Source organism: Eupeodes corollae, chromosome 1, assembly GCF_945859685.1.
Source record: "Eupeodes corollae chromosome 1, idEupCoro1.1, whole genome shotgun sequence".
Taxonomy (NCBI): Eukaryota; Metazoa; Arthropoda; class Insecta; order Diptera; family Syrphidae; genus Eupeodes; species Eupeodes corollae.
In genome coordinates this window covers 227,376,812-227,398,994 of record NC_079147.1, presented here as the reverse complement: position 1 = coordinate 227,398,994, position 22,183 = coordinate 227,376,812, and the positions used below count along the sequence as shown (strand labels likewise).

The 22,183-nt window shown below is 33.6% G+C and overlaps 1 protein-coding gene across 50 annotated transcripts in view; it reads left to right on the top strand.

Annotated features, from left to right (window-relative positions):
- The window catches only part of LOC129953640 (sodium channel protein para), a 190,266-nt gene that overhangs the window by 23,299 nt on the left and 144,784 nt on the right, over window positions 1–22,183 (top strand). For all 50 annotated transcript variants that reach the window (XM_056066914.1, XM_056066929.1, XM_056066955.1 and 47 more), the window contains exon 3: window positions 16,373–16,462. The gene's annotated coding sequence lies outside the window, so the exon portion shown is untranslated. The remainder of the gene's footprint in view (window positions 1–16,372; window positions 16,463–22,183) is intronic.

Here is a 22,183-nt window from a genome sequence, read left to right as displayed (position 1 = left end):
AAAACCTTGGTAAAAAAAAATCTACAGGTATGGTCCTTTTGGACATCGAAAAAGGCTTTGACACAGTCTGGCACAATGCCCTTATTTTCAAACTTGCCAAATTTAACTTGCCTATCCTAATCATAAAAATTGTAAAAAGTTTTCTGGAAGACAGAAAATTCGAAGTCCATTTGGGTAACATAAGATCCTCAAAATATGAAGTTCCCTCAGGCGTTCCGCAAGGATCTGTTTTGGGCCCAATTGTATTCAATATTTTTTTGTCTGATTTCCCGATTCCCAACACAAATGTAAGCATAGCAATGTTTGTTGACGATACCGTTTTATTTGCCTCCGGTGTTTTATTTCAAAATGTCTTTACCGAATTGCAAGAAGCCATAGTTCTTATTGAGAAATATTTTCACAAATGGAAAATTAAAGTCAACGTTACGAAGACAATAGCAACATGGTTTACACGTCGAAGAAATTCTTGTTACTTACCGGACAAAAACTAAAAATCTGTGCCAATGAAATCGAATGGTCGGATAACTGCAAATACCTCGACATAATATTTTTAAATAAAAAGCTTACTTTCAAAACACACATATCTAATACAATTAACAAAATCAACTTAACAATAAAGATTTTATATCCTTTCATTCACAAGAACTCAAGTCTAAGCAAGCAAAATAAATTAATAATATTTAAAACTATTTTCCAACCAATACTACTTTATGGCGCACCTGTTTGGTTTGACTGTGCTCACTCGCACATTCAAAAACTTCAAGTAATTCAAAATAAAGATAGATAGATAGATAGATTTTTTATTTTCGGTATTTAGATATACATTTGGTAAGCTACCGCACAGTTTACACACAGAGATTTGATATGCTATAATAATATCTTTCTACTGAATAAGTATTTTAATTTAAATAAAGTTTACAAAAAAAAAATAAAGAATTTTAAAAATGATGTTTGGATTGCCATGGCATTACTCAACTAAAAGACTCCATGATAAGGCTAATGCTTACACAGTTAAGAACCTTGTTAACAAACAACAAGAGAAATTTTTCTTAAACTGCTCCTTCTCTGACAACAATCTTATCAGAAACGTATCTAACCAAAATAACACCTTAATTTACTGTCAACTTCCTCATTTTGTTGATAATGGGATTCTAATAAGGGTTTTTCTTAGTAGCGTTTTCCCTTGAACCTAAACCACTTGCTAATGAAATAATTTAAAATGTAAAAGATATTGTATATTAAGCTACAAATAAATAATAATTACAATTAAGTGTGTTTTGAACATTCAAAATTATGTTTGAAACATAACTGAACATTTAGCTTTCACTATTTGACATTTTTTTAAAATAGAAACAAGAAATAAGATTTAAAATTTTAATGAAATGGATAAACTAATCATGATCAAAAAAGCATTCAATTTAGAATGAAAAAATAAACTTCAAATGTGAGTTCTGAACATTCGTTGTTTGACAGTTCAGGCTGTGCTTCGAACTGAAAAAGAAAAATGCCTAAAGAAACTGAACGAAGGCAAGGTGAAGTTTGTTGCAGTTGGTTGAAAATTTCAAAATCAAATCGAGCTAAACGTCAACTGAGTTAAGGCTACGTTTAGATGAAGAAAAGTGTTTTGTTAACATGATATAAAATATTATAATCCATTTTGAAATTGATGAACAGAATTTTTGGACGAAATACTCTTAAATTTAAATCTAAATATTCATATCCCGTTTTTGGATGCCTAACTTGAAATTATCCACGCCAAACCACATCATTATATTTAATTAAAATCTCTTTTTCATTATAAAAGATTAATGACCTATTTCAATATGCCTCAATATCCATTTAATGAAGTTGACTCTATTTTAATAATAATGAAGGAGCAGCCCGCGTAGCCAGTCGCTTAGAATGAAAATTTGTAGTTAAGGTAGGTTCTAGGTACATAGTCAATAAAAATAAAATAGCTTAAATGTTTAGGGTGTTAGTTCTAGCACTTTTACTCATTAAATTATTGATTTCTTCTCGTCCGTCTTGTCGTCGTGGTCGTCAGCTTTGCGAATTTCTTTGGCACAATTCTTAATTCTCCATTAAGTCAGTCTTTAATTTAATTCGTTTTGTACTGCATTTTGCAGCTAAGCCTGTATGCAATATTTAACTACATATAATCACTTACATAATATGGTTTGGGTTTCAGGGTATTTATATATGTATGACGAATGTGAATTGGCATGTTTACCTATGACTATTTATACTCATGCGCATATTTTGTTTTCTTCTTCCATAACATCATTGCCAAAGATAACCCTAATCGGATTGTGTTTTTTTTTGTATCCCTATAAAACGAAAGAAAAGTTTGAATGTCAGAGGCAGCAAGTAATTTAAGTGTGAATAATTTTTCGTGTTTCAATTCTGAATTGATAGGGGTTAAGAATTTAACTCTAAAATTTGTAATAATTTCCAAATGAATGAAGTTATTTTTATTGGTGTAAGGTAATGCGTTCCATTGTGAAAAGTCAATTAAATCATTTTTAATTATAGAACAAAAAGAGACTGGAATGCGACCCACACTGATAACTTCCAATCCCGTCTGTCGGTTTGTGTTGGTTTAAACTTAAAAAAAAAATACTCATAACAAGAGCTGAACCCACTCTTCTCGAGGCAACTATCACTGTTAAACACTACAATACAAGTCTCAGGAAATGTTTGTAAAAACTTGCGTATAGTAGGCTCGGTAACTACTATATTTCTAATTAAACTTATTTACAAAAAAAGGCTCTTGTATAATTAACTGGCACTCTGTGGGGTTATTAATACCATTAACATGTTTAATGTTTAAACACAGTGCGATCTAGGTAAATAGGTAAGGATTAAAGAGGAGATACCGATGTACATTGATCTTGAAGTTTTGAATATCAAAAAGATAGGGAAAAACAGAGCTGGGTAAGACATTCCACATTCTCGAAGTGCGGTTAAAAAAAGAATCTCTGTAATTGACAATACATCCGAAATTGAGATTAAGCACAAAATGATTTACTTCCTAGAAGTACGAGTATTACGACGGAATTGTTTGTGGAGGGGGGGGGGTGCAACTGGCTAATTCGACAGAACACTGTTTATAAAAATACCGTTAGAACAACGAAAGGCGGTGCTCAAGTGGCGTAATTGTTTCGGTTGTAGTTCTATCGCCTATCAAAGCTCTTTATTGAATCCTGTCCAAAATACTTAAACTTGTTTTAGGGGCACCTTTTTTTTTTTTTTTTTTATAATTAGCAAACACTAAAAGGGTTTTTTATACCTTTAATATGCCAAAGACACAGTGTGAGCATTAGGAAAAGAGGGAAGGGTTGGATAGGAGGTGTCGGTGTACATTGGTTTTAAATTTCTGAACATTGCAATGACAGGGAAAGATAGAGCGTGGCAAGGCGTTCCACATTCGCGTAGTACGGCTAAAAAAAGAATCTCTGTACTTCATAGTACGTCCGAAGTTGGGCTCAAGGGTAAACTGATGGGCATTCCTAGAAGCGCGGGTATTACGGTTAAATTGTTTAAGGGGAGGAATGCAACTGGCTATTTCACTAGAGCATAGTCCATTAAAATAACGGTAAAAAAGGGCAAGAAACCTTGCGTCGATGTTCGAGTGATGTAAACGAGTTTATGATATTAATGTCACCAATCATTTTAAAAGCTCTTTTTTGAATACTGTCCAAGAGGCTTAAATAAGTTACTGGAGCACCAGCCCAGAGATGAGAGTTATATTCAAGTTTCGGACGTATATAGGTTTTGTAGATTGTAGCCAGATCAGACGGAGAAAAAAATTTCTTGCAACGTCTCAAACCTAGACATCTTGCGGCATTTTTGGCAACATCGCGTATGTGATCGCTCCACAATAGATGGTTGCTGATGCACATTCCGAGGATGTCAAGATTTTCTGTTTCGTTGATGCAAGTGCCACTCATAGATAGTGGCAAAGACGGTTTATCTCGCTTTAACGATGCAAGACAGCATTGCGTTTTCGAAGCATTAAATTCCACACGATTTTTTATTCCCCATTGTACAATGCTGTGTAAGTCGGAATTTAATGAGCTAATCATATTTTGCCGTTGCAGTTCCACATCCGAAGAGGAGGGTTGTGAGTCTGGAAACGAATATGAAAAGCTAAGAGTGCTATCGTCAGCGAAACAATGTATTGGATTAGAAGTAGCAGACAGGAGATCATTTATAAAAATGAGGAAGAGGGTCGGAGACAAAACGGAGCCCTGGGGCACACCAGCGTTTATTTTATGAGTTTCAGACTTGAATCCGTCCAAAACAACTTGTATTGAACGGTTCGAGAGAAAATTTCTAATCCAACGAAGAAGAGATTCGTCGATACCGAAAGCACGCATTTTCGATAAGAGAGCAAGATGCCAAACTTTATCAAATGCCTTTGAAATATCAAGTGCAATAATCTTACTTTCTCCAAAACGATGTAAAGATCTGTTCCACTGTTCGGTGAGATGAACCATGAGATCACCAGTGGACCTATTGCTACGAAAGCCGTATTGCCGGTCATTAAGAAGCTTCCGTTCCTCAAGATATTTCTTAAGCTGATAATTAATCAGCGTTTCCATGACCTTAGAAAGAAGGGACGTTAGTGCTATCGGTCGGTAATTTGTGGGAGAAGAAGATTCGCCTTTTTTTGGAATTGGCTGAACAAATGCAGTTTTCCAACTACTCGGAACGAGCCCAGAAGAATAGGATAGATGGAAAAGCTTACGCAGTGGTTTTGCCAGCGTGGAAGAACACCTCTTCAGAATAATAGCGGGGATACCATCTGGGCCAGCGGATTTATGAGTGTTGAGATCTTTAATAACTCTCGCCACAGTTCGAGTACGAAAAAAGATTGGTCCCATAGAATCATTTACGCGTTCAAGAACTGGGGGAGTCATGACACTATCTGGTAAGGTGGAATTTTCGGCGAACTGCCTTGCAAATAAGTTGGCTTTATCAATAGAGCTAACTAAAGGAGTGTCATTGACAACAAGCGTAGGAACCGAGGAAGAGGAAGAATTCCTCATGTTTTTTACAAATGACCAAAAATTCTTACTGCCTTTGGGACATTGCAGTATTTTTCGCCGTAATTTTTGGTCATGTAAAAATTTGGTCCTTCGAATATAGGCGTTGCAGGCCTTCCTGGCTTGCTTAAACTTTTTCCGGTTTTCCTCAGTTGGGTTGGCTTTAAAACACCGGAAGCTCACCTCTTTCTCCTTGATAACCTCTTTGCAGCTCGAATCGAACCATGATTTAACCTTGGGTTTAATACTTTTAACCCTATTCGGGATAAATGTTTCCATTCCCAAATGAATCATACTAGAAATCATATCTGCACTGGAGTCTACGTCGCTACCGAGGAAGCATAGCGACCAGTTAAAGATCCTGAAAAAATTATTGAGACCGTCCCAGTTGGTTTTCTCGTACTGCCAAACGGTTCTCTTTGGAGCTCTTTCTTTAACTGGATTTGTTTGACACGAGAAATTAGCAGATATAACACTATGGTCCGATGTTCCTAGAGGCGTCAATACACTGATTGTGTACTTATCAGGATCAGAAGTGAGAAACAAGTCAAGGGTATTTTCTGCTCGGCCGTTAACGTCTGATATTCGAGTAGGCTCATTGACAAGCTGAGTAAGATGGTTAAACTCAGCAAAAATCTCAGCACACATTCCTTCGGGCGTTGTCTGGCCCGAATGGCGAAGCCACGAAGAATTGTGAAAATTGAAATCGCCCGTAATAACGATTTCAGTGTGAGGATACAGGGAGACAATTCTTTGTATGGAGTCAGACAGAGCATCAAATTCCTGAGAAGTTGAAACTCTGTCCAGGTTTGGGCTCCGATAAAGAAAACAATAGTGAATGATGTGCTTATTCACTGAAAGTTTTAACCACATGAAATTAAAAAGGGAGTTGGTACAATTACCGTATTGTGGTAAAAGTTGATATGCAACATCATTCCTAATATATATGGCGAGACCATGGTGAGAGAAGAATAATGGCACTAAGCAATACCCATGAATAAAAAATTCAGCAGGATCGGAATCTTCACCTACTTGGGTTTCACTCAATGCCAAAACAGCTGGTCTGTTAGAATTAATATGGATGTATACAGACAGAAAATTCGATCTTAGCCCACGAACATTACTATAGTCTACTCTAAAATAACCAGTCATTGCAATATAAAAAAAAATCTTAAAATCAAAACAAACGAACTTCTAAGTATATTACTGTATAAGATTATTTAAAGATCTTTACAATACAACCTCACTACTAGTGTTATGCCTTTAGTAGTGACGTTGAATTGGTCCGGACCCTGACAATCAAAACAGTAATCTACAATCCATTTGTTATTGAATGAGCCAACACATACACATCATTGAGCAAGCTTTCAAAAAGCTTAGTCCAATGCATGCACCTGCTGAGCCACTCAACTGTAGAGAAAAATGAAAGAAAGAGTGAAGGGAATGCACTTACTGTGTTCTGGTAGGTTTTTTTTTATTATTTATTTCTTTTTCCCTTTGTGTTGCTTTTTTTTTTTTTTAGTATGAATGCTGTTGCTGTTGTTTTAGTTTAATTTGTTATATTTTTTTTATCACTATTTTTTTTTGTTTTGTTTTGGTATTTGGTTCTATTTCATATATAATAAATGAACATTACAAGACTGCGACGGGGACGCGGACGGGAGACAAGACAACAAATAATCGAAAAAAAATGCAGAACACGACGAGCACATGAACCTCCCCACTCGAGCTTTCACTGACAACTCTGCCCAAATACGCGAGTTATATTCAAGTTTTGGACGAATGAAGGCTTTGAAAATTACAGCCAGATAAGAAGGGGTAAAACATTTCCTGAACCGTCGAAGAAACCCTAAGCACCTAGTAGCTTTTTTGACAATATCGAATATGTTATCATTGCATAAGAGGTGATCTGTGATACACATACCGAGTACTGAGAGTTGATTAGTTTCCTGGATGCAAGTGCCGCTCATTGATAGCGGCATCGGGGGAGGGTTTCGTTTTAACGACAGGAGACAGCATTGATTTTTCGAAGCTTTAACTTATACACTGTTTTTGATTCCTCATTTTACAATGCTGTCGAGATCAGAACGCTGCCGTTGAAGTTCCACATCCAAAGGACAAGGATATGAATCTAGACACGAATATGAAAAGTTGAGGGTACTGTCGTCAGCGAAACAGTTGGTTAGAAGTGGCAGACAAGAGATCGTTTATGAATATTAGGAAGACAGTCGGAGACAAAACTGAACCCTGGGGAACACCAGCATTTATTTTATAAATTTCAGGCTTAAATATAAGTACAGTGACAAAATAACCTATGATGCATTCATAGTTTATAAACTACAGAATTCATGACAAAAATGCCCGCAACATTATCAAAGTATACAGCAATTTTGTACATTTGACCGGTTTTGAGTCACACTATATTCTTAGTTTTTCTGCGAACGTTTTTAATGAATAATTTAACGTATAATTATGAATAATTTGTTAAAAACGTTTACTCTGCGAAATTAAAATGTATCAGAATCAATGTTTCATAACTATTTCTAAAACAATTTAAGGGAATATATGTCCAAGAATTACATTCGTAAACATTTCAAACTTGGGATTTTAATCAAACATGACATGTAGATGGTGGAGAAGTCTAAAGAAGTATGTACAGCGATTCCGTCCGTCTGGATGTCTGTTTTTCCTCACCTCTACAGCCCAAAAACATTGGGTTGATAAGTTTAAAGCAGACTTACGTTATGCTTATTTTTTTAAATTTGTTTGTGAATTTTCTGAAAAATGGCCCCATAGATTTTAATGAATATTCCTTAAACTTGGTTTTCTTAACTAAGCTTTTTTCAATATAAAAACTATAATTTTGTATTGCTCCAGAAGGGCGCTCCCGATAGAGCCATTTTTGTGGTATACATTTTTCTCAGGAACTAATAAACTGATTTATATATTATATTATTATATATGTATATACACTGAGTTACAAAAAAAGGAAGTAACTAAAACAAATAAACATTTTTCTGGTAAAGTTTTGTTTATTAACATGAAAGTAATTCATTCATGTAAAGAAAAAAACGAAAAAATAGGAAGAACTTAGAAATAAACCATAAATTAAGAAAAATAGACAAAGACCTCATAACTTGACATTTTACATTTTTTTTTAAACTAGTCCTTGTTTCTTCAATAGTGGGTATTGCCTCCACGAACATTTAATAAAGCTTTAATTCGCCTGGGCATACCTTGGATAAGGTGTGTAACAATGGTATCGTCCAAATTTTTCCATTCTTCCACTAGGGCAGATCTCACCCCATTGAGTGTTTCTGGAAGGGCGGGGCGCTTCCTTATTATTTTTCCCAGTAGATCCCAAACGTGTTCGATGGGATTCATATCCAGGCTCATCGCAAGCTAAGACATTACATCGATATCCACTTCTTGTACGTAGTTGGTAACGCACCTAGCAACGTGTGGTCTGGCATTGTCCTGTATTAGCAAGAAATTGTCTCCAATAAATGGTGCGAATGGAATCACATATTTCTCCATAATGTTGTTGATTACCTATTCTTCCACGAAGCACAGCTCAGTTTTTTCGTGCATGGAAATTCATGCCCACACCTTGACGAAACCTCCCCAAAAATGTTCGCGCTGGGCAACCCTTTCTGAAGAGTGTCTTTCACCTGATCGTCTCCACACTCTGCTACGTCTATCTGGTGAGCGCAAACAAAACCTGGATTCATCAATGAAAAGAACTATACCTCAGTCGTCCTCGGTCCAATCTCGGTAAAGTTGATCAAATTCCATCCGACGTCGTCGGCGCTTGTGCTGTAACGTGAGTCTTGGTACACGAGCAGGCCACTCTCCGCCTCCTCACCGTTTGAGCTTTCACAGCTTTCCCCCTAACGGATCGAAGTCTGAGAGATAGTTCAACCGCTGTTTGTTGAAGGCTTTAAAGCACCAAATGTCGATCATCCCTTGCAGATGTTGCTCTGGGGCGACCTGAGCCAATGGCTCTTTTTACCGGCGTCTCCGGTTTTCCGATCATAACAGTGGCATACCGCGCACTTCGTTCATCTTCAACTAAAGCCAGCGCCCTGGCGACTTCTGCCGTTATTTGAATTTTTGTTCACAAAAATCACTAAAAAACTGATACAGAATCAAATTAAAATAAGCCCATTACAATTAACTAATTAAAACATTTACGGGATCACTAAGCCAAATTTGTGTAACCCGTGTCTATTATAAAAGAATGATAAAGTTGCGGCTTTCCTCAATATACTAAGTGTACTTAATGCACTAATATGATAAGGAAAATCGAAAAAGAGTTTCGAGAGCCCCACGTTCAAGAAAAAAAAAACATTAAGAGAAGATCATTTAATACAAAGAGCTTCGACCGCAGACCCATTCAAGACTTCAAACCAAATAAAATCTGATGTTGAGTTACATAACGATATTTCTGTGTCTTCTCGGAAAATGCGGCCGCGGTGCGGCGGTTGAATAAAATTCAATTAAGGGGCTGCATATAACAGAAGCAACCATTCGTCTCAAAAAAAATATAAAGTGCGGAATTCAGTTTGCTAAGGAACACCTAAGGAAGCCTCATAATTTTTGGAAAAATGATCTGGAGTGATGAATCAAAATTCTGCAGATTCGGATCAGATGGAAAAAAATACGTTTAGCGTCCACCTAACCAACAATACAACCCAAAGTACACTCTCAAAATAATTAAACACGGGGAGGAAATGTTATTGTCAAAATAAGCTCAAAAATGGATCAAAATATTTATAAAAACATATTGACAGATCATATGATTCCCTAAGCTGATGACAATTTGTCTTTGACATGGCGTTTTATGCACGATAATGATCCGAAGGATACTTCTCGGTTAGTAAAATCATTTTAAAGAGGATAATTGTGATAGTGTTTTGAAGTGGCCGGCTCAGTCTCCCGATCTCAACCCGATTGAGAATGACATTGAACGCCAATTGAAAGGTGAAAAACCCAAAATTTTTGAAGAATTGTGGGAAAATATTAAAAATGCTTGGTATTCAACACCGATTGCACGGTGCAAAAAATTGGTGGAAAGTCTGCCAAGAAGATGTCAATTTTAAAGCACATGTGCTAATTTAACTTTATGTCATAAGCCGTAGATGCTCCTTTCACTTGAATTTAGTAAAAGATAAAAATTAACAATAATGTGTGCTATTAATATAACCACCACTGTATACAAATTATTAAAATTTCTTTTGTGAAAAAATTAAAAAATGAATGTTTTAAAAATTGAATGGCATTTCAATTTTTGAATTCAAACTTATTAACTTCCCATGGGAAGTTATTGTTATGGGTCCGATTTGTCAAATTGAAAATTTTGACATTTCTCGACGTTTCAAGGTCCCTAGAGTCGAAATAAAAGATTTCTAGAAAGATGTCTGTGCGTGCGTGTGTACGTACGTTCGAACGTCCGTACGTCCGTACGTTCGTGACGTTTTTTGTCTTTCATAGCTCAAGAACCAGCTCAAATAAATTTTGTTATAAAGATAATAAGGCCGAAAGATGCAGAAAGGGCTCTCAAAAAAATTGCGTGTGTGGTTTTTTTACCATAGCAGTTTGAAAAAACGGTGAAAATTTTGGTAAACCCTAATTATCTTACGAGCCAAAAACGGTAGAGACTTTAATTAAATTGTATATAATATATTGAAACGTGATATTAAAGAAATATATTTTTTGAAAAAAATCTATCTAACGGTTTTTTTTATAAATCAAAAAATCTGAAAAAAAAATTGTCACCTCCAAAATTTTACGACTAAAATATGATTTCATCTCCAAAACAATTTTGTGCAACGGAGAATAATGTTTTTGACATCTGATACAATTTTGAGTAAAATCGAATTGACAGTTTTTTTTTACAAAAAATAAAAACCTAAAAAAAAATGTATAAAAGTTGGTAAGAATTGATTTTCGACTCAAATATCTTTTCAAAACTTTGAGATTTTAGCTTTAATTTACTTTTATCTTTCAAAAAATATTGTTGTTAACATTCAGTAACATTTTGAAAAAAGTCGAATTGACAGTTTTTTACAAAAAATTAAAACCTAAAAAAAAATGTGTAAAAGTTGGTAAAAATTGATTTTCGACTCAAATATCTCTTCAAAAATTTTAAATATTGGCTTCAAACATATATTGAAAATATTGTTTTCAATATTCAGTAATTTTTATATAAAAATCCAACGGTCCGTTTTTTCATAAAAAATAAATTCTACAAAAAATAGTACTCGAATTTGGTAAAAATTGATACGAGTACATATAGACAAACTTTTAAGCAAGACAAATCGACAGACGGGATGGGAAGTTATCAGTGTGGGTCGCATCCCACCCTTTTTTTTTATATTTTGTGTGTATTTTTAAAAATACTCTTTCGATACAGGAACAAGTTCATTTGACAAAATCGTTTTATTTATTTGTTTATTGAAAATTTCAAAAATGGTTTGATATACAATGCTATCTTAAAAGTTCTAAAATACTTCCAAAACCCAAAATATGTTACCTACTTATTTGTCTTAAAAATCGTATTGTTTTATCATCAAGTGTGAGAGCTCGAAAAAGAGCATTCACTCCAAAATAAAATAACTTTTGAATGTTTTTAATAAGATTCGTACACGAAATTAAGTTTAACATATGACACCAAATATCAATTACCTTTACAAAAACAACACCTTTTCGCAATTACCGACAGGGTCTTATATAAATTTCATCAGACATAAAAATAAATCTTTATTCATTCAAGTGGATACTTACTGACCTAATTAAAAAATATTATAAAAACGAAAAGAGAACAAACATGCACAGCACAGAACAGCACAGCATACCTATACACTACTCTAACTCTTCACAACTCAAAACTTAAGTATTATGAAGGCGAGGCCTCGTGTCAAAAACAATTCTATCCCCGAAGGAGAACAAGGTATATCTAGCTGCCTGTGTAACAAAATCTATCGCTATTTCTGGTAAAAGCTGTTCCATCTTTTCTCTGCAGTAGCTTTGGCCCTTATTTATAGTTGAGTTGAGTGAAGTGAAGTAAAGGATCTCGCTTGTTACATTGCAAAACTCTAAGGACTAGTGATTGAACCAACCAACCAACCAACCAACGAACGAACAACGTTCGGGACTTGGGACAACTATTAATAAGACTGTGTATAATGTGTGGTTGCTGGGCTATCAGTAGCCTTACAGTTTAGTTCTCGTGTTTACTGCTGTAATAGGGTGTGTCAATGCCAAATCTGCATTATATGAATTTTCATTTGACATCGAAAATTATTTAAATAAAAGTACGAATAATATTTATTTATATTTTTAATACATTTTTATTTTTTTTGTTATGTTTATAACCCTTAAATTTAGACTTTTTGTTCGAGTCTTGTGTTTTGAATCACAAATCTGCTTTAAAGTTTTCACGATTGAAATTATTTTGACAGGTCGGTTATAGCTATTATTGAAAATTAATTTATGTCATTGTAACAAAATTTCATTACTGGGATCTAGAATTTGAGGTAAGAGTTGAACATTGAAAGGAAAACTGACAGGTGGGAATACAAAGAAAATGAAACCCTTTCAGTGGAACGATTTTGTTCCGAATTAAAAATTATCGAAAAGATAAGTTGTTTGTGGGGTCAAGGCAGTTGTAGCTATAATTGGTTCTCATCATTAGAACAATCATTGGAATTGTTTTGACAGGTAGCTTATAGCAATCATTGAAAATGGCTGCCAATTCAACAAGGAAAACATGACAATTGAGAATACAAAGGAAATGAAACGCTTTCAGATTATATTCCGAAATGTGAAATTATAATCAGCTGTTAATTGAAACGGAATATAAATGTTTTGCATTTTTTAATGTAATTAATAAAAAGTATCAACCATTCATCAGCTATATTTTGACAACAAACGTATCACATTTGATTCTCTCTTAATAGCTTTTATATCTCCAAACTAAATTTTTATTGACAAAATCCAATGATTATAGTTAAAAAAGTTTTCGCCACGAGACAGGAATTTCATACCCTATTTAAAACTCACCCTGACACACCCTACCATTAACATATACCTACCTATCCAATTAATAACGCCACAAGAGAGCAAAAAGGTTAAATTTCCAAGCGATATAAAAATATGCTATGATATATTTTAATATCCTATACACAATTGTCATAATCGTCATGGTCACTGTTTAAATAAAGGAGAGGATAGATAATTGTTAAGGGCTGATGTCGTGGTCGTCAGTCAATGCGTCATGCTACATCAAGGGCTAAGTTTAGACTTGAATTTAGTGTTCTCTTTTTTTTCTCAATAAAACAGATGAACTGAACTTTTTTTTTCTCAATTAAACAGGCTATTGTATTGATCTTTAAAGCAGGCCTAGGAATAAAGGATGTATCATTAGCTGCGTTTTATTATTATCAACCCATTATAATGCGGAAATAAAACGATAAAGATCGATATAGCCTCTGTTTTCCATAGGTTAGGTTAGGTTAAAGTGGCTGTCCATGATGGAATAGGACACACTTAGGCCAGTTTAATGGCCCATTCTGATACTACATGAATCTTGAGGCTTCCTCCTAAGCTTAATGGAACCAGTTTGAGTCCTTCACGAAACGCGATAGGCTGATTATACTGATATGATTTAGATCGTTAAAGAAGAATTCTCCTAGGTAATTCTTGCGTTTTTGAGCTGGAGCAGGGCATGTAAAGAGAAGGTGAAGAACTGTTTCCTCCTCTTTCTCGTCCATACAGCTTCTGCAAAAGTCATTTGAGAATACGCCGAGTCGTTTGGCTTGCTTTCCCATTAGACAGTGTCCGGTTATGACACCTATTATCGAGCTTTTATTCGATCTGCTAAGAAATAGTAAGCACCTTGAACGTTTTAAATCCAGTGTTGGCCAGATGTTTTTTGTGACTTGACACGTATTGATGTTGTTCCACCCTCCTCACAGCGTCTTCAACAAGCAATAATTTGCAAGTAGTGATTGGTATGCCAGCATTTGCCAAACGTGGTAGAATGGACTGTACTGTACCGTTCCTGCCGAGTTCATCTGCCATACAGTTACTTGGAATGTCTCTATCGCCCGGCACCCAGCAAAGATGAATATTAATCTGTTGTGCCATCTTCATTAGAGATGAATGGACTGTTATAGATTTTGTAGTCCAGAGATATGATAGCGGGCTAACTATCTGAGAAAATACGCATATCAGATGTTGATATCACGTTTTCTTTAAGCCAGGACAAGACTTCTTTTATCGACAAAAGTACCGCCTGGAACACGCTGCATTGATTAAGAAGGTGGAATCGGAATGAGAGAATCAGAGAATCAGAGTAAACACCTCCACCAACCCCTTCTTTTGTTTTTGAACCATCTGTATGAAAATGGATTGATTCGTCTTCCAGGAATGCCCAATCCTCCCAGAAAGGTCGGGAAGGTATAGAAATCTGAAAGTTTCCGTCAAATTGCAGTTGGGTGATGGTGTAGTCTGTGTGCTATTGGAGTTGATTCTAAATACCAAAGAATTACGGAGTGGCCAATGTGTTGGTAATCCACTGCGACGAATAGCAGACCTTACAGCTATTTGTTTGCTAAATATATTAAGAGGTGTTAGGTAGAATATGGCCGTACGAAGCGATCCGCTTACCTATACATAAGCAAGCTGAACGTTCGACTTTATTTAATTTGTCGCGGTTTATAGCTTTCTCTAAAGCAGTCCACCATACTGCCACACCGTACATTAAAATGGGTCTAGTTACGGATGTGTATAGCCAATGCGTGATTCTGGGTTGTTAGCCTCATTTATTACCAATAGGTTTTGCAAGAAAAGAGAGTTGCTGTAGCTTTTAAGACTCTTTCCTGTACAATGCACTTCCAATTTATTATTTTTATCTAAAATAAGACCCAGGTACTTAGCCTTATCTGCGAAATTTGATTTGATGCCTTTAATATAGGGAGGGTTGACAAATGGAATCTTGTATCTAATCGAAAATAAGACTAAATCGGTTTTGTGTGGGTTTACAACCAGTCCACACCGATCAGCCCAAAGTATTAGTCTGTCTAAGGCATTTTGTAAAAGTTCTTTTAAGGTATTAAGATGCTTTCCTGAAACCGCTATAGCAACGCCGCGCCGTCCGCAAAGGCGATCACTCTAAGACCTACGCATTCATACTAGTTAGGATTTCATTTATCACTAGCTTCCAGAGGAGAGGGGATAGAACGCCATCTTGCGGTGTCCCTCTGTTTTCCTTATGTTTGTTTAATTTTCAAACACTATGGGGCATAGTCATAGTCCTTTTTTAAGCCCTAGTCTATTTGAACTGGAGTCTAAATTTAACACATGGGTTAGAAACAGCTGCTATTCATAAAGAATTTGCCAGCTCTGTTTAGTTAGGAACAGGTTTAAGGCATATTTTACAACAATTTTTAAAAATTTCACTTAAACCTATACAAAATGGCTTGTAGACGGTAACAAAATAAATTGCGTTAGCTGCAGAGCCAAAATCTTTAAAACACTTTAGACTATTTTGTTTGTTGGTAGTTGAAAAATTTTATGAAGTTGGGCTGGTGGTTTTAAGAAACACGCAGATTAACATTTAGAAGGTCAATCATAAACAGTTTTTTTTTCTCTAATCGATACCTTTCATACAAATCGTCTTCGTCTATTACAAAGGGGTCCAATAGCTTTTTGTTAGTTGGTAGCATTCCAACATCTAGCAAAATATCAAAATATTGATATATGCTATTGACATTTTAATTTTTGGTTTTAAATTTTCAAATAAAATGTCTCGTAACTTTATTTACTCCATCAGTTTGTTTATTTTTGACGTTTAATAGATTTTAAAAATAGGTTCCGTCATGTTTATCTTAAGATTCCAGATTATACGCAACCTTTCTGTTCCTTTTCTTAAAATTACAGTTCACTCTATACCTTACCATTTGCAACACAAAACAGCCATCTACCGGTCATAATGAACACTATTTTTTAGTTTTATAAAATTAACCCAGATAGAAATTAATATCTCCAAGGCTCAGTTCCAATCATTGGAACATTTTTGACAGGTCGTTGAAAATTTAACTTAAGAACGAATCGATGTTCAGCCGTCGGCATTAAAACGTCATGTTCTTTATAACTGAACTGTCATCTTGGTACCGTCAAATAAATTCTATTTCTCCCCTCCAAGTTAAGGGTACTTGAATAATGATTTTAAAGTCCTATTTTTGAACCCTAATATCTATTTTTATTCTTAATTTTAAACCATAAAATTAACATCAAATTCTTTATTTCTTTATTTACAGAAATCGTGATAGCCGGTAGGCGCTTCACGAACATGGCGCCTCGGATATAGTTGTAACCTTAATGTAGCAGGCAACATCCATGTGCCTCATGTAAGTATATCATCAATTTAATATAAAATCCAATTTAGAAAAAATCCTTTATTAACAAAACTTACTTCCTCCACTTTTGTTGAAAACATTCTCTTAAAATTAAAAGAAAAAATAAACATAGTCCTTAAAAAAGTTTTACCAACTTACATCTGTACTGTGAAAATATTTAAATAAAACTTATACCTAATTTTCGTTGTTGTTGTTGTTGCAAAAGAATTGAAAGTTCAAAGTGGAAGAAATAAGAGAGGAGAAGTGAACAAGATACACAAGTTTCTTTTTGATTTATATTATTTAACATGTTTTTCTAGAGTTTAATTTATTAAGAAGGTATATACCGTATTCTGATGTGAATTTTAAAATTTGTCGATAGTTTGTTTATGTAATACATCATGTTTTTATTTTAGTTCCATGTTCTACAACATATATTAAGTGTGTAATTTTGATTTGTTGGTTCTAACAAATTAGTTATAAATTCAATTTGATGATTTCTTTAATTAGTTATTTCAAGATTTCAAATAATGTTCAAGTTTTGATTGAACTTTTTGTAACGATTAATTTTTGACTTTAAGTGCAGTTTTTTAGTTCAAATTAAGCTAAAATTGTGTGAACTGAGTTACTGAAAATTATGTAATTTCCCTGACAATTTTTTTTACAAGGTTAAAAATTCATCCCGAAAATTTAACGAAATCATAGTTTTTCTCGATTTTGCGATTTTGCATCGTAATTTCATACTTTGAAACAACAGTGCCAAATCTTTAGCAAAACGATTCCTATTATAGATAATTTGGATAATTTGTTTAATCATAACATCCACACTAGTTTTTAAGCCGTAGAAGATTTTAAAGCAAGAACAAAAAAAGATTTCTAAGTTAAATTTTTCAAAATTAACAAATAAAATCAAGCAGTATTTTATTCCTTTATAATATCTGTTTAAGAACCAACGCATTATTACAAGCAAAACGTTAACAACTTTAAAGTGTTCCAATAAGAGGTTCGTTTTGTCCGCTATTTAGACAGGACTAAGAGTGGATCCAGATTTTAATCAGGAGGGGAGGGGAGATAGACACACACATATAAAGACGAGTTTTCAAGCACGGCTTAAAAATGTTTTTTAATATTCTAAAACAGAGCCTGACAAAATGTATATAACATAATGTGTATCTTAACCATATATTTACCTACATGCTTCAGTATCTAAGGTGACAATACCCGTGTTTTTTTGGCATTCTATAAAAAGAAAATTCCCAGGAAAACGCATCGGTTTTCTTCCAACAGTTTTCTAAATATATCCTATTTAAGAGCAAAAGTTTAGAGGGGTTTTGAGGTCCATGCAGAAATGTTAGAAATTGTGTTGAAACGTAGCTTTTTTATTCTGTTCTTGTTGTCATTTCTATAAACGTGATAAACGATACGAAAATATTAATGCAAAAAGTCAGAAATGAAAAAGTTTGCCAGAAAAATTTGATCTGTTTCCCTAGGAAAATAAAATATTTAATATAAAGAATTTTCTGGATTTATTTCTGACACAATTTCCGGGAGTCATTTTCAGTCTGCTTATTTGTAGATTAGAGCTAAAGCCTAGTACGGTGCTGATGTGAAACGAAATTTCCCATACAAAAATGACATGACGAAATCATAAACGAAAAATTTCGCTGTGCTTTTCGTTTTTCAGTACGCTGCTGAACAACGAAATGTGTCATTTTAGTGGATAGCTGTACTAGATTTTTTAGTACAATTCTCCACTCTTTTCGTTCTCAATTTAATTGCCCGGTATATTAATTGCTTGCGAAATTTTGACGTTTAATTTATTTATTGGAAAAAATTGTTTACAAATCAAAATTGAAAATTGTTTACTCGTGACTTTCGGTGTTTTTGTTTTTTGTTTTCCACTACTGACAGAACTCTACACAAATATTTTTCCGTTGTGGTTTTCGTTTTAATTTCACTCTACACTTGGAGACCACCGAAAAATTTCGTTTCGCATCAGCAGCGTACTAGGCTTAAAGCTAAAAGACGAATCCTAAAAAATTAATCGTTAGCGAGAACCTTTTGCAAATATTTTGATCAAAAAGAATAGTCAATAAAATTTATAAACAAATAAGTTAGAAAGAAACTGTAATGTGGCACTCAGAAATTTCAAATAGAAGGATTTAAAACTGTAATATTAAATGAATAGACTGGAAAATTTCATTATGTTTTCCAATAAGCCCTTAGTTTAACGAAACTGTCACTTTTGCTATTTTTGGGACATTTACATTTTTTTAAATTGATGTTTTTATCTCAACTCTATAGCACCCAAAGCAAATTCATCTGAAAAAGTAGGTTTCTCCAATTTGTTAACATGTTAAAAGTTTTTGTATTAAATAGAAAATCAATTTTTAAAGAAAAGAAAGAACACTTTAAGGAAGTCTAACACTCTCTATGTTCGGCAAAAAAAAAAAATACGATGGAATTGAAAACGAGTTTCTTTGTGTTAAGAAAATAAAAAATACTGTTTTTTTTTAAATATAATATTAAATTGGAGAGATTCATATGATCCCTTTAGATATTTTATTGGTTAAAATTTGATGAGGACACATTTCAAGCCATCAAATAAAAACTACGATATAACTCGAAATGGAGTCATTATGTTGTATATTTTGGGTTGTCTTGAAACCTTCTTGGACAAGTTGGTGAAGTGAAGAATCGAAACTCTGTGCGTCGCTCAAGTACCAAGTCCATAATGTTGACGGTAATCCATGTTTGTCGAATCTTCGTAATAATACAAAAAAAATTCTCCGTCCTCAACATAATATATAGTGAGATGACTGTGAATGGATTGCCCTCCCAAGCTGTGATCAATCACTTAAGAATAAAATCATTTGAACTTTGTGTAGTTATGTCTAACTTTTAATTTTTTTTTTAAATTGTTGTGAATTAAATGATTTTATTTTTAAGTGCAATAAGTTTTCATAGTTTTTTAATGTTATCAAATTGTAACCAATTTATTAATGCAAATATAGATTAATTGCCACACCTGATGATGTTCATAGACATGAACGAAACGTCGTGACAACATAAATAATTGTTTTTTTCATTGACCTTAAGCCCGTCATTAATATTTGCATCACTTTGAAGAGTTGACTTCCATCAACAATCATTATTACAAAAATTAAAAAATACTTTTTCCGAAAAATTCAAAATGTCTTAAAAAATGTTTTCCAATAAAACATAACTTTAAAAAGTTATTTTTTTTAAATTTTATATTTCATTTCATGAAGGAACATATATTTTTTAAATGTTGTTAAGTTTTTTGTGGTTCTTACTTTGAAATATCTGTTTACAAAGGTTTAAGTTTTTGTATCAACCGCAGACTGTTATTATTTATTATTGATTGACATACTTGATAATAATAGCGATGTTTTTTGGAGATTCCATATAAGGAACTGTGAGAAGTTGCATGAAAAGCGATCTCAAATAGTCTGGTTTTTGTATTTTAAAGTTAGTACAATCGAACATTTGTCAAAATAGTCAAAAAACAACATTTTAATTAATAAAGCGAAATTCCGATCAGAACTAATTTTAAAAATGATTTTCTTGACTCAAGGAAGTATCAAACGTACCAACATCTGAAAATGAAAAACTGGGAAAATGGCTTGGATAATCGGTTAAATGTCAAATCTCTATCCACAGCGGGATTTTACCATACATTTTATTTACGGTGTTTTTTTTTTGGAAAATCCATCAATAGTAAAGTAGGATTTTATACGAATAACAAAAACAATATCCGCAGTATGAATACTACCGATAAAAGTTTAAAGTAGAATCTTCCTACGGATGGGTTTTTGACATTTACACAAGTCTCGAATGGATCTTATGTGATTTCGGTATCAAATGTTGGTAAGAATGATATGCATTTGCATCTCGATGTTTGTGTTCGTTTAGTAGCTGTGCATTTGGAATCATGTGTTTTCCATCGTGGAAAAAAATCAATCTGTTATTGTTGATATTATTTAATTTTGTTAATGAAAATGGACTTACTATGCTTATTTTGCAAGAGAAAACAATAGAAAAGATAATTAAGTTTTGCTTAGTTTCCACCAAAAAGGTTTATCTCAGTTTAGATTAAATAAATCTTTTTGGTGTTTCCACCGCACAAGGAGGTTTAAAAATGAAAAAGATTGACAGCAATTTCTGAAATGCAAATGGTGTTTCGATGTTTTTTGTAAAGTGCAAGTGAGATACTTTGATTCGTGTTAAACAATGAAGAACTGAATAGTTCAGCACCATATAAGAATATGCTACCTACTCCATATTCAAACCCCGACCGGAATCCAGTTGAATCAAGCTCATTTCAACTCGATTCAGGTATACAAAGAATTAAGGCGAGCTTTAAACTCGCTTCAACATCACATGCTATGTAGTAGTCTACGAACAAACCCCCTTCTTAAAGTTTTTATTTTATGTCAAATTGTTTGGTTAAAACTTTGAAATCTCAATATTTTCTTATTATTTCGTCTTAAAAATTTTCCTTTTTATTAGTTTCAGTTAGATTTTTTTGCTGGCGTTTATTTTAACTTTTTCACAAAACTTTCTTTCATTTGTGTTTTTTTATTATTATTCTGACAGGTCTTCTTTCAGTTATACCAATTGTTAAATACAAAAATCTGGCTATTGCCCATGGGTTTTCTTGGGAATTTTCTTCTATACTATTTTTAGAATGCCAAAAAAACACGGGTATTGTGTTTCGTATTCATATAAATTTTTACGAAAGGCTTTCCAAAAAAACAATCCTTATATCATAAGTCATAATTAAACTCAAGTAAGATAACTGTTAGATATAAAATGGAATGGTTGAGAGTTGTAAGTCACTAGGCCCTAGTTCTCAACGGAATGTTGCTCCACCAAACTTTTTTTTAATTTACTTAATTATTTTTATTGACAATGTTGCTCTGGATAAAACGGAGTTAAAGGATCGATGTATTGATAAAACTTTAGGAATCAAAAACAAGGGGAAAAGATTTTCAGTCAAATTATTTTCATGTGAGGGGCAAGAGGCTGTTGTGCAAACTACATTAATATTATTTTTACGCACTATATCTGCATCTCTTATTTTGAACTGAAATTGTTTCTAGTTTATTGTTGAAATTGGAGATGATGAATAAATTTTTGTGCAGTAAAATTATAAATCATACTAATATTATAAATGCGAATGTAAGTTTGTTTGTTACGCTTTCACGCAAAAACTACTTAACCAATCACCATGAAACTTTGCACATACACTCTTGAAGGTATTAGAAGTAACATAGGATACTTTTTATTTAAAAAAAAATTTAAAAAAATACGAAAAATAAGAAAATTGTTTGTCAAAATATCGTCAAATTTAGCTACTTCAACGCCATCAGCATTATCTATCATCATAGTAATGAAGTTTCAACCCTGAATACTGTAATACCAACCCGCTGTATTACCGACGGTGACGACAATATCTAATTCAAACTGTTTCTATTTTTTATATATTTACCGTACATGTTACGAATTTTGAATGCTTTTGTCTGCGCATGTTATTGCATCATGTTAGAGGTCCAATTAGCTCTACAGAACTCAAAATTGTCAATGGTCAGGAAAGTCAAACCTACCGAGAAGCATGTGAAGCTCGGCGACTGTTAGAAAATGACAATCATTGGGATGAAACTATGGAGGAAGCTGTACAATGCCGATCGCCAAATAAAATTAGGGAAC